General features: G+C 34.0%; 1 protein-coding gene across 1 annotated transcript in view; it reads left to right on the top strand.

Moving 5' to 3' along the window:
• The first annotated feature begins 858 nt into the window (after positions 1 to 858).
• The window catches only part of LOC101893161 (uncharacterized), a 93,271-nt gene continuing 77,805 nt past the window's right edge, over positions 859 to 16,324 (top strand). The window contains exon 1 of the mRNA XM_059131928.1: positions 859 to 1,128. The gene's annotated coding sequence lies outside the window, so the exon portion shown is untranslated. The remainder of the gene's footprint in view (positions 1,129 to 16,324) is intronic.

Raw genomic sequence — 16,324 nt, 5'->3', positions numbered from 1 at the left:
CCATTTTTAAAATGGTTTTCTTCTTTATTGTGTGAATCACACATATTTTATTCATCCGTCCATCACACGTCCCTTTGTAAGGACAGATTATACGATTTGTTCGTCATTCACTTTCGTGGAAATTTACTACAATTCAATGGAATTGTCCTGCCATATGTGTGAGTGTTCGAGAGTGCGTGTGCGATACATTTTATTGCACTAACATTTTTCATTTGGCGTACCCAAAAGTGTCATTAACAGTCATATTCGGCAGAAGAAAAAAAAAAAAAAAAACACAAAAAAGAAACACAACAACAACACAACCCAAACGATGTCACGTAGTTTCCCACCAAAAAATGGAAAAGAACTGCAAATTCATTGATAAAAATTGCCGTCAATGTCGTTCATTCATGGCATTGTGACACCACACCCACAGCCATTGTGTGCACACACACACTCGCCTCCATTAGAGCTTTTACTACGAAAGGGAAAAAGCTTTTTGTAGGAAAAAAAAGCTTTGACGACACATTGTCCTTACATTCTTATTCACTGAGATTATGTGGAATTTTCGTTATCACTGCTGTGGGAATATATCATCAGTCATTCGGATATGGGTGGTTATGGTTGAGACAATTGGCCATTGTTGTTGTTGTTACTGCTGCTGTTGTTGCCTTCCGCTGCTTGTCTAAAACGTAACATTCGTTACAGTTAACTTCGTGTTTTACTATTGGCCACTTGTTGTTGCAAACTAACGGCGCGCTCTTTTCTATCATAACGTTCGTTTCGTTCGTCATTCGTCGTGTGCCGATGTTGTCGTGATTGCTCGAAGAAATAAAAGCGGCTGACATTTCGGATAATTCTAACATTTAACGGCTAACAACGCATTGTTCAACAAGTGTCGTCGCTAGGTCTCCTGCCAAAGAGAGAGAGAGATAAACCGTAAACGTCTCAAAAGGATAAAAGATTTTTGAAAGCCACAGAAAAAAAAAAAACATAATTTGTTGTTTGAATTTAAAGTGTTAAAGGATTTTCGCAAGTGAAGTGTAATAAGAAAAGCGAAAAATTTTTAAATTATAAAAAGTCACAAAGGACTCGGAAAATCGGAAACAGTTCAAAAGAGGTTTTATTTTGTGAAATTTTGCAAACAAAGTGAGTTAAGATTTTCATTTTTACAATTAAATCTTTATGTAATTTGGTGGAGGATTTTGAAGAAAAAAATTAAATTTTTAAGACATTGGCACAAACTCCAGGTTTTTGGAAAAAATATTTCAAAAATATTTTTTAACAATTTGCTTTATTTTTGAATTGAAAAAAAACAATATTTTTTTGAAAAAAAGTGAAACATATATTTTATAACAGAAATTGATAGAAAATATGAAATTGTTGAAGACTTCTGAAAAATTCCGTATTACTTTCAAACATTGAAAATGCATCTTGACATTGAAGTAAAGTGATAAAAATGCATTTGTCTGCAAAAATTAATTTAAATATTGCCCATGGCGTGGCACTTTAAATGTGAATTTACAAAAGTCAATGACAAAATATACAAGACAATGATATGAAACTATAGTTTTTTATATAAAAAATAGTTTTTTTATTAAAAAAATTAATTTTTTATTAAAAAAATCTAACTTTTTTTTCATATAAAAAATAATGGTTTACAAGTCAATATTTAATGAAAGGGCTTTTAGCTTTAATAAAACATAATTTAAATTTATTTTTAAATATTTTCAAAACTGGAAAAATTGAAAACTACTAAAAACGGTAGAGCATTTCGGAAATATCAACCCACAGAAATCCAATATTTCTCATTAAAGCCTAAATAAAGAAATAATTGTCTTTAAAACATGTTACATAAAATGATACGTTTTTATGCGCACTAAAAACGAAGATCTTTGTTGAATAATTTTTATTCGAAGAATTCGAAATGAAAAGAGGAGTGCTAAGACCAGCAAAGGGTTGTGCAAATATTTATAAGTTGGTAACTCAAAGTTGTATTGAACATACAAGAAAAACAAATAATAAAAAATAAATATTCCGGTAGGAAAGAAGAAATTCTGAAGAAAAAGTGAAGTTTGCTTTATGTGACTACCTTCCTTCTCAAAAACTCACTTTTCTTTGCGGAAAAACTTTGCACTTGTAAATTTGTTTTTGAAATTTTAAAATAATTCCCAGGAAATGACAGGAAAGCTTTCCTATGCAGAGCATGCTGGAAGATATTCAGGGGAAATTTTATATAGCTTCCCATATTTTAGATACATTGTCGGCATAAACCAGTAAAGAAAGGTCATAAGTTGGGCGGTTCGGTCCCTCCAAAATTAATATTTTTTTGGTTGATATTTGTAAGAAAATTTGCTTTAAAATACTTTTTTTTTGTAGATTGGGCTATGTCGGTGTTCCACAGGATTCACAAAAAACATGTTAATATAGGGATATACACAAAAATACCATTTCGGTGGCCCAAATTGTAAACAATTAACTTTTCCTTGTACAGTGTACAAAAAAATGTCAGAAGCAAACTCTAAGAAAGGGTTAAGTTGGGACACAATATATCTACACCATTATGCTTATTAAGAAGAGTTATCCGCAATAAAAATAAACGTTTTTATATGAAAGTTATGAGGAGTAATTCATACCAACTGTGATCGTTTTTAAATTCATATTCTGTTGTGAATCGATTTCCACTAAATTTGACGGAGGCATTTGAGACGGAATCGATTTTCAAAAAAATAAATCCCATCGTAAAATCGGATAAAGATATGTTCGGAGATATATCCAAATCGGAAACAATCTCGATAAAATTTGGCAAATGTATTTCTGGGCTCTTTGAGATATCTGGTACCAAATATCATTCTTGTGGAGTGCATATTACGAATGTGATGTGAGTGAACACCAAATCCGATGAAACATATATATGGGAGCTATAGCTATAACTGAATCGATTTTTACCAAATTTAAAGTACATGCTTCTAGGTTGAATTTGGTCGGAAGTGCCAAAATTCACCCCATTTTGGTATAAGCCATCTAGTGCACAATAAAGTAGTATATGGGAGCTATATCTAAATTTAGACCGATTCTCACCAATTGTAATAGGATTCGTACTGGGCCCAAACAAATGTTTTTTGGAAAATTACATCTCATAACAAAAATACATGGACAGGCAGAGAGTTCATTTGTTTGTAACATGGAGAAGGAAGCGAGGTAAACTCGTAGGTTATTTGGAGGATCTTCATAGAATCACTTTCTGAGTCGATTTATATATGTCAGTCCGTTCGTCTGTCGATTTTTTTTTTTTGTGAACAAAATTCAGGTCGCATTTAGTATACGATTGAGACGAAATTTTCCAAACAATATTTCTTTGGCCCAATGTCGAACACTATTGAAATTTGTGAGAATCGGTTCACAATTAGATATAGCTCCCATATATATCTTCAACCGATTTCGGGTAAATTGTGCACCAAATGGCCAATGAATTTCGGCCCATCCGACCGAATTCGGTCTAGAAGCAAATACATTAAATTGGGTGAAAATCGGTTCAGATATAGCCACAGCACCCATATGCATGTTTCATGGGATTTGGTCTTTAAGTCCCTCACCGTCGTAATTTGCACTCCACAACAGTGATATTTAGTACCAGATATCTTATAGAGCTAGGAAATACTTTTGCCAAATTTTATCGAGATCGGCTAAGATTTAGATATAGCTCCCATATATAACCTTAACCCGATTTCAGGTTTATAGAGCACTAAATGGCTAATATCATCCCAAAATTTAGTGAATTTCGGGACGTACATTTTCATTTGGTGGAATTTGGCTCCCATATATATATATTTTTTAAATAATTCTTCTCTATAGGAATGTTATTTGGTATAAAAGATAAAAGTGTCTACATCAAATTTGCAGACGGGGGCTCTACTAAATATGCATGAATAGAATTTTCCTTACTGGCTTATAAAGTTTTTGATATTTAAATATATAAAAGAGAGTGATGATAGTCACTACGCTTGTAATGTAAGAAAGGCTGAATTCATTTTGAAAATTCTAATCTTAAATAATTATGCTGGAAAAGATTTCGCAATACAGAAAGATAGAGTTCATTCGTTCGCAAATTGTGGCAAAAGCGTTACAAAGTATCACTATGTGGGGCCAATACCGGAATGGTCAATCAAAGTCAACGTCTCAACAAAGTTTCAAATATCTATTTTAAATATGGCGATCTATATAGTAATTGAAACAGACAATCAGCCGACAGACGGACAGAGTTTAATCATCATAGAATTTATTCTTAGAGGACAGGAGTTATGTTTGGCGATCCCATGCCCTTTATATCCTCAATCATAAACTGTGCAGAACAAACTACGAGTCATCATGGTCTTCTAACATTACAAATTCAAAATTACGACCCATTATTATTGGAAAATCCTGCGAAGGCCTGTATTACAAACCGTCAAGAAATGTCATTAAAATATACAAAACACAACACAACATTTTGTAACAAAACACCGATTTTTTTTAACAGAAAAGATAAAAGATTTTAACTTATATGGGCTAGATAATCCATTTTAATTTCTATAATATTATGTTCTTAAAATGTGTTTGGTTTTGTTTGACCCTTTATGATATGGGTTCCGAAAGGTTCGTCCAATATCCTCCATTTCGAATGTGACCCAAGTCTTATATAAATATTACAAGGTACAAGATTTGGCTTATATCGACTACTTCCTACACCTAACACGAAATATCTGATAATTTTTGGAAAATGTTCAAACGTGTACCAGATACAGTGTACATAAGTATTCAATTTCGTCTAATACTGATAAAATATTGGGATGTCCAGAGTTTAAAAATAAAAGCAGTAAGGAAAGGTCAAAAGTCGAGTGTGGCTGACTTTATGACACCCTACACCACTATGCATTTAGTAGAGCTCCCGTAACAAAAAAAAAAAAAAAAAAAAAAAAAAAAAAAAAAAAAAAAAAAACAGTAAAGAAACTCCTAAAGTCGGGTGGGATTGACTTTATGGCTTTATGATACCCTACACCACTTTGGTAATTTTGTAGAGCTCCACATAACAATTAAAAGTTTTTATGGGAGAATTCAATCATACACCCTATGATTATAATTATAATTTAAAGTTCAAAGGACTAAATATGCGGAAGCATTTGTATCTTTTAAATTCGGATTTGTATTGCCCATTTGGTGCAAAATTAATTTGAAATCAGATAAAGCTGTATATGGGAGCTATATCCAAATCTGAACCGATCTCGATAAAATTTGACAAATATATTTCTGAGCTGTATTCGATATATTTCCCTGAATATCGTTGTTACGGAGTGCATATTACGGCTGTGGGTAACAAATATAACAAATCGGATGAACAATATATATGGGAGCTATAGCTATATCTGAACCGATCTTCACCAAATTTGGCATACTACCTTCTAGACTCAATTCGATCGTATGTGCCAAATTTCATCCCATTCCAATTTGGCATACTACCTTCTAGACTCAATTCGATCGTATGTGCCAAATTTCATCCCATATTAGAAGTTTGGTGCACAATAAAAGGTAAACCGGACGAAGTTATACATGGGAAATATATCAAAATCTGAACCGATTTCGATAAAATTTAGCAAATGTATTTCTGAGCTGCATTTGATATATTTGCCCAAATATTGTTGTTACAGAGTGCATATTACGGCTGCGGAGGACAAAAATAACAAATCGGATGAACAATATATATAAGAGCTATAGCTATATCTGAACCGATTTTGATTAAATTTGGCATACTTATTTTCAGGCCTAATTTGGTTGTATGTGCTTAATTCCATACTATTCGGGCTGATATTACACGTTTGGTGCACAATAAAAGGCAAATCGGACGAAGATATATATGGGAGCTATATCTGAATTTTTATCGATTATCTCCAATTTCAATAGGGTTCGTCCGTGGGCCAAACAAATGATTTGTGAAAAATTTCATCTCAATCGGATAATAAATGCGAACTGCATTTTGTTCACAAGAATGCATGGACAGACGGAAGGACGGAAAGTGATTCTATGAAGATCCTCAAAAGTAACTATGGGTCTATCTCGTTTCTTTTTGCCTGTTACAAACAAATGCACAAAGACATAATACCGTTACCACTATGTGTTGTAGGGTATAAAAATATATTGAGAATTTATGTGAAGTAGATCATACCAACAATGAACCAAATAACATTGCTATATAGTGCATGATATGGCTTCCATAACGATTATATTAAAAACCAGTAAGGAAAGCTCAAAAGTCGGGCGGGGCCGACTATATGATACCCTACACCACTATGCATATTTAGTAGAGCTCTCGTAAAAAGGTTTTTACAGGGCATTTCAGAGCTCTATGAGATATTTGGTACAAAATCAAAATCTATCTAATTCTATCGTGCATTTTACGAACTATAGCTATCTCTGAACCGGGTTTCTCCAAATTTTACGTATTATCTTCTAGACTGGTGATTTGGGCTGATATTGACCATTTAGTGCACATTTAACCCGAAATCGGATGAAGATATATATGAGAGCTATATCCAAATCTGAACCGATTTCGATAAAATTTAAAACAGCTATTCCTGTGCTCCATCTAATACGTGGTACCAAATATCACGGTTGTGGGGTGAATATTACGAATGTATGGGACTAAAACTCTAAATCGGATGAAACATATATATGGTTGCTATATCTATATCTGAACCGATTTTCGCTAAATTTGATATACTTGCTTCAAGGCTGAATTTGGCCCGATGTACTAAAATTCAGTCCATTTGGACTTATATCGGCCATTTGGTGCACAATTAACCCGAAATCGGATGAAGATATATGGGAGCTATATCCAAATCTGAACCGATTTCGATAAAATTACAAACAGCTATTTCTGGGCTGTATCTTATATCTGGTACCAAATATCATTCTTGTGGAGTGCATATTACGAATGTGAGAGGCTTAAACACCAAATCGGACGAAAGATATATATGGGAGCTATAGCTATATCTGAACCGATTTTCTCCAAATTTGATATACTTGCTTCTAGGCCGAACTCGGTTGGGTGTGCCAAAATTCAGGTAATTTGGACTGATAGTGGACATTTGGTGCACATTTAACCCGAAATCGGATGAAGATATATATAGGAGCTATAGCTGTTTCTGAACCGATTATCTCCAAATTTGTTGTATTTGCTTAAAGGCTAGTCTCGATCACATGTGCCAAAATTCGGGCCATTTGGGCTGATATTGGCCATTTGGTGGTCAATTAACCCGAAATCGGATGAAGATATATATGGGAGCTATATCCAAATCTGAACCGATTTTCTCCAAATTTGATATACTTGCTTCTAGGCCGAACTCGGTTGGGTGTGCCAAAATTCAGGTAATTTGGACTGATAGTGGATATTTGGTGCACATTTAACCCGAAATCGGATGAAGATATATATGGGAGCTATATCTAAATTTGATCCGATTCTCACCAATTTCAATAGGGTTCGTCCTTGGGTCAAAAAAATATTGTTTGGAAAATTTCATCCCAATCGGATAATAAATGCGACCTGCATTTTGTTCACAAGAATACATGGACAGACGGACGGACAGACGGACTGGCATGCATAAATCGACTCAGAAAGTGATTCTATGAAGGTTCTCAAAAGTAACTATGGGTCTATCTCGTTTCCTTCTCCATGTTACAAACAAATGCACAAAGACATAATACCCTTACCACTATGTGGTGTAGGGTATAATTATTAATTGGAGCAATATATGTACCGGACCAAGTTTCGCTAAATGGAAAAATTCGGTTCGATATGAAAAAATCTATTCAAATTGGGCTGACATTACATATATGGTTAGCAATAACCGTAAAATCGGATGAAAATGTATATCGAAGCTATATAAAAATCTAAAGAGATCTTGATAAAATTTGGTAGAGAAATTTTCGAGCAGTATTTGATGCTCGGTGTCGAATATCATTGTTGTGGAGTCCATATTACGTGAGGGACTGTCACACCAAACCTTACCACTATGTGGTTTAGGGTATAAAAACTATTACTCATTTACAAATTTTTGGGCGTTTTTGTAAGTAAAAAGTTTAACCAGAAGGAGTAGACCGAAATATCCGTTAGATCTATGATTAACTGAAATATTAAGATACAAGAAGTTTGATGAAATTCGCTGAATCGTTTCGTATGTAATTCGGATTATTATTATTTAAAATTATGACTCCATATTCACATCAGATCTCTAGTTGAGAAAAATATTTAAATTGACTGCGGTAACATTTTTAGCAAAAACCAAGTTTCATATAAGAAAAATAAATACTCCACATCTTTCGCAGTGAAAAATTCTATTGTTTCGACAACATCTTAAAATTGACACTGTATATGTGTTGTTTTGAATAATGACACACTCAATTACTTAACACTCCAATTATTATTTCTAGTATATATTTTGTTGTCATCTCATAATTCCTGCAGCATAAAATACTTGTTTTTCAATTAGGCACAAATTAACAAATGGGATTAAAAAGTGATCAAATTAAGCTGCATTTCATTAAAAAATTTATTTTCCAAAAATAGGAATGCATTGAACTTTTTACTTTACATACTACAGCCAGATTTCGTAGTTCCAAAATGTACAGATTATTATCCATTTGCACTTGGCTAATTGCTCAACAAACACACACAAACTTAAATTCTAATTTTGTAATTGTTTTGAAGTGTTTGCTATTGTTTCTTATACCCTCCACCATACATAGTATGGAGGGTATATTAAGTTCGTCATACCGTTTGTAACTCATTGAAATAATAATTTTAGACCTAACAAAGAATATATATTCTTGATCAGCGTAAAATTCTAAGACGATTTAGACATGTCCATTAGCCTGTCTGCTGTAATCACGCTAGAGTCAAAACGAATTAAAATAGGAAGAATATTTTTAGAGGGGAAATGTTGACATAGATCAGTCTGGAGACAGGTGAAGTTCGAAGATAGGCTATATCGGTCCACGATATCATATAGCCCCATATAATGGTACACCCGATATTCGTTATTTTGATTATTGTAGCCACATTTTTCAATGGAATTATTTGCAATTCTGCACAAGGAGTTCTTCGTGAGTATTTTACCCCCTTGAAAGATTATTCTCTATATCAATACCCAAATCTGAACCGATTTCGATAAAGATATTTCTGAGCTGTATTTGATATATTTCCCTGAATATCGTTGTTACGGAGTGCATATTACGGGTGTGGGTAACAAATATGACAAATCGGATGAACAGTATATATGGGAGCTATATCTATATCTGAACCGATCTTCACCAAATTTGACATACAAGCTTCTAGACTCAATTCGGTCATAAGTGCCAAATTCCATTCCATTTGGACAAATATTAGACGTTTGGTGTATAATAAAAAGTAAATCGGACGAAGTTATATATGGGGGCTATAATCAAATCTGAACCGATCTCGATAAATTTTAGCAAAGGTAATTCTTAGCTGTATTTGATATATTTCCTCAAATATTGTTGTTATAGAGTGCTTACGGCTGCGGAGGACAAAAATAACAAATCGGATGAACAATGTATAGCAATATCTGAATCGATTTCGATCAAGTTAGGCGTACTTATTTGCAGGCCTAATTTGGTTGTATGTGCCATACTATTCGGGATAATATTGCACGTTTGGTGCATAATAAAAGGCAAATCGGATGAAGATGTATATGGGAGCTATATCAAAATTTCTACCGATTATCTCCGATTTCAATAGGGTTCGTCCTTGGGCCAAACAAATGATTTGTGCAAAATTTCATCTGGATCGGGCAATAAATGTGAACTGTACTTTGTTTACAGAAATACATGGACAGACGGAGAAAGTGATCCTATGCAGATCATCAAAAGGAACTATGGGTCTATCTCGTTTCCTTTTGCCTGTAACAATCAAATGCACACAGACATAATACCCTGTCCACCTTGTGGTGTGGGGTATAAAAACAATACTTATTGATTTTCTAAAAACGTCTTTAAAAATTTCCTCACAACAACCAAAGTATCGCTTCTCCCTCTTGCTGTATTTATTGTTTTTTCTTACTTAATTAAATGTAACATTTAATTTTCAAGTCGTTTTTCACAAGTGTCGTTTAAATAAATCCCCGCGAAAATTTGTAGAAATTCTTGAGTCCCATTTGATTTATTCCACTTGCTATAAATTATGTTGATACTTTGCTGATATTGCTTACATAAGTTTACTGTTACATCTTAAGATGACACAAAGTCTGACATTATTTTTAGGACTACTGTGAATTTCAATGAATTCTCGGGAATTTTTCGTTTCAACGACGTTGAAGACATTTTCACAAAATGTCAATATAGACAATGACTACATATTTAACAAACGTGTCGAGGGCACGAATGTTGGCAAGGTGGAGCGATTGCCATTTATTTTCAAAGTTTAAACCAAATCACAGAGATCCCAGATGCCAAAATGCCTAACAATGATTTTATTGTTCTATTAACAAATATACCAGTGCTTTACAATATATCCCAAAGAGAATGATATTTTGAAGTTAAAACACATAAATAATTAATAAATTAAAAATAAATTGATTTTTTCCATTTTTTTTCCATTAAAAACAAACTACATAAAAACAAACACACAGCAGTTTTTTCTTTAAGTTTTGAAGTCAACAGATTTGCCTTTTAATTTGATTAACAAGCGACATAAATGGATTGCCTAACATTTAGTTTTATTAAATTAATTCGCAAAAAAAGCGTAAACAAATAACAGGAAGACTATAGTGTTAATTTAATTTGTAGCGAATCAATCACATTGGATGTTTGTGCATTTCATGTCAATTACGTACAATTCGTTTCGGAACGTGTGTGACGTATGACTTTTATTTTGGCTACACATTTTCATGACTCATACGCCTGTATGTATAGCACGGAGAGTAGCTATGCATGACGTATTAAAAAATGAAATGAAAATGTTTCTCAAATTTCCCAAATTTGTTGTATTTGCTTTAAGGCTAATCTCGGTCACATGTGCCAAAATTCGGGCCATTTGGACTGATATTGGCCATTTGGTGGCCAATTAACCCGAAATCGGATGAAGATATATATGGAAGCTATATCCAAATCTGAACCGATTTCGATAAAATTTAAAACAGCTATTTCTGTGCTCCATCTAATACCTGGTACCAAATATCACGGTTGTGGAGTGCATAGTAGGAATGTGAGGGACTTAAAGATCAAATCGGATGAAAGATATATATGGCAGCCACAGCTATATCTGAACCGATTTTCTCCAAATTTGATATACCTGCTTCTAGGCCGAACTCGGTTGGGTGTGCCAAAATTCAGGTAATTTGGACTGATAGTGGACATTTGGTGCACATTTAACCCGAAATCGGATGAAGATATATGGGAGCTATATCTAAATTTGATCCGATTCTCACCAATTTCAATAGGGTTCGTCCTTGGGCCAAAAAGATATTGTTTGGAAAATTTCATCTCAATCGGATAATAAATGCGACCTGCATTTTGTTCACAAGAATACATGGACAGACGGACGGACGGACGGACGAACGGACAGACGGACTGACATGCATAAATCGACTCAGAAAGTGATTCTATGAAGGTTCTCAAAAGTAACTATGGGTCTATCTCGTTTCCTTCTCCCTGTTACAAACAAATGCACAAAGACATAATACCCTTACCACTATGTGGTGTAGGGTATAAAAATTAAAATTTCTAACCGCTTCAAAGTCATCAGATCCTGCAAAAATGTAAATAAAAATTTTAATTTTAAAATTTAATTTGAACTTTGTGTTTAAAGGTATATTAAGTTTGCCATTCCGTTTTTAACACCTCGAAATATACATTTTAACCCCATAAAGTACATATATTCTTAATCAGCATAAAATTCTATGTCGATTTAACGATGATCCTCCGTATCTCCGTCCGTGGAAATCACTCCAGCTTCCAAACGAATTGAAATTGGTTGATAAAATTGTACTCAAATCTGTGTTTGGTCTGCAGACCTTTTGGTATTGAAAATAGGCCCTATAGGTACACAACGGTACCTTCGAATATTTGCTATTTTGATGATTTTAGAGACATTATTCACCGAAAGTTTTTCAAATTTCATATTTGAAGTTCCTTCTGGGTACTACAGCCCTTGACATAAAAGTGTCTATGCAGATCAAGTTCGTAAAGGTTACTACAACCTTTGACATAAACTTGTCTATGTCTTATCAAGGTCTTCGTATAGACCCCATATATCGGGATATTCCTATATTCAGTACTTTGATGATTTAAGCGACATTATTCACATGAATTGTTTCAAATTTCGCATTTGAAGTTCCTAGTGGGTACTACAGTTATTCGGTATTTTGATGATTTAAGTGGCATTATGGGTTGTGATGGGTAATACAATCTATAACAGAAAATTGTCCATGCAGGTCCAGGTCTTCGTATATCACCCATATTTCGGTTTCTCCCTATATACGGTATTTTGATGATTTAAGCTACATTATTTACCGGAATTGTTTCAAATTTCGTATTTTCTCTTCAGAATGGGTACCACAGCCTGTGACAGTAAATTACTAACACAAGTCCAGGTATTCGTGTAGCCCCCATTTAACGGCACCTTCCTATATTCAGTATTTTGATGTTTTTTCGACAATATTCACTGGAATTGTTTCAAGTTTGTTGTTTGAATATTGTAATGACCTGTGCAGGTCCACGTCTTCCCCAATACAACGATGCAACTATGTCCCGGCCGAGCTTACTGCTTTTTACTTGTTCAGCTTACCATTTAAAGTTTAACGATTCACCCCTGCATTCGTTAAGCTTTGAATGGTAAATTAGGGGCCCTATTTATACCCCCAGAAATATGGCTATCTGACATTATTTCAGGAAAGAAATGGACTATGCATAACTGTTAAATATATAAAAATTGTCCACTTTGCTTGGAAAAAAGAGCTTTATATGTGAAATTTGTGATCTATCTATTGGACCCAATTGCAACGATATTGGTACTTTGTCAATACATAGCATCTGCATTTTTGCATTTCTTTTCGAAATTTGAAAATTGAAGAACGAACCCTGATAGTTCTAATAATTTATTTAAGTATCCCAAAATCTTGATGAATATTTTTTTCTAATGCGAAAGTGTCACAACTACTGAAATGTTACTATAAATTATAGTATAGTAGGGTATCATATGGTCGCTCCAGAATTCGAAAATTTTAAATGGGATTCTAAATATTATGAAGTTTTTTAAATCCTACTTCGCAAATTATCGTTGAAAATAGTGTATTTTAAAAAACCAACGAGAAGTGAACAAAGTATTTATAACCTACACGACATAGCGGTAAGGGCATTATGTATTTGTGCATTTGTTTGTAACATGGAGAAGGAAGCGAGATAGACCCATAGTTACTTTTGAGGATCTACATAGAATCACATTCCGTATGTCCGTATGTCCGCCCGCTCGTCCGTCTGATCATGAATTTTGTGAACAAAATGTGGGTCGCATTTACTATCCGATTGAGATAAAATTTTCCAAACAATATTTCTTTGCATAAGGAAGAACCCTATTGAAATTGGTGATAATCGGTTAAAATTTTGATATAGCTCCCATATATCTTTAACCGATTTCGGGTTAATTGTGCACAAAATGATCAATATCAGTCCAAATGATCTGAATTTTAGCACATCCGACAAAATTCAGTCTAGAAGCAAATACGTCAAATTCTGAAAAAATCGATTTGGAGTTTTAAGAATGATATTTGGTACCATATAACCTATGGAGCTCAAAACTGTCTCAGTCAAATTTTATCGAGATCGGATAAGATTAGGATATATTTCCCATGGATTAGGATATAGCTCATATTTTTATCCGATATGATGCACCAAATGGCTAACATCAGCCAAAATAGACTGAATTTTGGCAATTCCGACTGAAAGTCGCGTTAAAGTCCTTCACGTAATATGCACTCCACAACAATAATCTTTGGTACCAGATATCAGATACAGCTCCGAAATAAGTGTTTCAAATTTTATCAAAACTGATTAAGATTTGGATATAGCTCCCATAAATATCTTTATCCGACTTCAGTTTTTTTATGCACCAAATGGCAAATACCAAAATCCGTCGGAATTCAGCCCAGAAGCAAGCACTTAAAATTTTGCTGAAATTCGGTTCAGATATCGATATATGTTCAAATTTTTATATAGCTTCGATATATATAAAGGGTGATTTTTTTGAGGTTAGGATTTTCATGCATTAGTATTTGACAGATCACGTTGGATTTCAGACATGGTGTCAAAGAGAAAGATGCTCAGTATGCTTCGACATTTCATCATGAATAGACTTACTAACGAGCAACGCTTGCAAATCATTGAATTTTATTACCAAAAAGTTGGCAGAAAATCCGCTTTTTTATCGACAAATTTTGTTCAGCGATAAGGCTCATTTCTGGTTGAATGGCTACGTAAATAAGCAAAATTGCCGCATTTGGAGTGAAGAGCAACCAGAAGCCGTTCAAGAACTGCCCATGCATCCCGAAAAATGCACTGTTTGGTGTGGTTTGTACGCTGGTGGAATCATTGGACCGTATTTTTTCAAAGATGCTGTTGGACGCAACGTTACGGTGGATGGCGATCGCTATAGTTCGATGCTAACAAACTTTTTGTTGCCAAAAATGGAAGAACTGAACTTGGTTGGCATGTGGTTTCAACAAGATGGCGCTACATGCCACACAGCTCGCGATTCTATGGCCATTTTGAGGGAAAACTTCGGAGAACAATTCATCTCAAGAAATGGACCGGTAAGTTGGCCACCAAGATCATGCGATTTGACGAATTTAGACTATTTTTTGTGGGGCTACGTCAAGTCTAAAGTCTACAGAAATTAGCCAGCAACTATTCCAGCTTTGGAAGACAACATTTCCGAAGAAATTCGGGCTATTCCGGCCGAAATGCTCGAAAAAGTTGCCCAAAATTGGACTTTCCGAATGGACCACCTAAGACGCAGCCGCAGTCAACATTTAAAAGAAATTATCTTCAAAAAGTAAATGTCATGGACCAATCTAACGTTTCAAATAAAGAACCGATGAGATTTTGCAAATTTTATGCGTTTTTTTTTTTAAAAGTTATCAAGCTCTTAACAAATCACTCTTTATATTCATCTGATATTACGGTTATTGCTCACCAAATATAAATAATTTTTTTCATATTCAACCGATTTTTACCATTTTTTGAAACTTGGTCCGGGATATCTATAGCTTTAATATATATTTATTTTAATAAAATTATTATCGAAGTCATATCATGCACTATACAACAATGTTATTTGGTTCATAGTTGGTATGATCTAGTTCACATAAATTTCCAATATAAAATTCTTTGTTTCGGGAGCCCCACTAAATACGCATAGTGTTGTAGGGTATCCTATAGTCGCCCCCCCCCCCCTCTTTTGACCTTTCCTTACTGCTTACTTTATTCTCTTCGCCAAATGTGTGATAAATTAGATAATATTCCTTGAGGTTATCATTAACACATCAAATGTTTTGGAAACGAATACTGTATTTATTACGACACTGATATCATCCCACACATACAGTGTTACTAACTACATCCATTGGAGATGAGAAGCATACATTAGTTTCATCTTAATGAAACTATTAACCTTTATTTTTTGTGTGGTCGGTATAATATTATTCCACCAACCCATAACATTTTCAAAAAAGAAAACAAATGAAATTTTCAAAAAAAAAAAAAAAAAGCTAAAATTCCCTTTGAATATAATTCTTATTTATAGGCACGTGAATAAAAAACCTTCTTCCATTTTCCTTTGCGACAAAATTGTCTCAGACTTAATTATGATTAGATTGAATAAATTACGACAAACCTCAAGTAGATGAAATGCACACCTACACGACCACGCACGCACACACATAGACATCAAAGTACCATATTAATATTTCCACTCATGAGAGCGGATATATTTCATACAAAACACATGTCAAATAGTCACTTCCGTTTTTTTTTGGTTACAGGATGTAACCAAATGTTAATTAGAGATTGTCAGAGAAATGTTTGTATTTAGTGGATGCTAATATACAAAGCAATTGAGCGCAAATTAGATATTTATTGGTATGAGAAATAAATTATGCGGATACTTTTGCGTATTATCATACATATAAGAGAACCCGAGTCTGATTCCTAGATTTAGCAGATAGATGAAAATAATGTGTTCACTTTACACATGTATAAACCAGTAAAGAAAGTCCTAAAAGCGGGCGGGCCCGATTTTATG

The sequence above is a fragment of the Musca domestica genome, unplaced genomic scaffold (genome assembly GCF_030504385.1).
Source record: "Musca domestica strain aabys unplaced genomic scaffold, Musca_domestica.polishedcontigs.V.1.1 11, whole genome shotgun sequence".
In the NCBI taxonomy this organism is placed as follows: domain Eukaryota; kingdom Metazoa; phylum Arthropoda; class Insecta; order Diptera; family Muscidae; genus Musca; species Musca domestica.
Note: the sequence above shows the minus strand (reverse complement) of the source record. Positions and strands in the feature narration are given on the sequence as shown.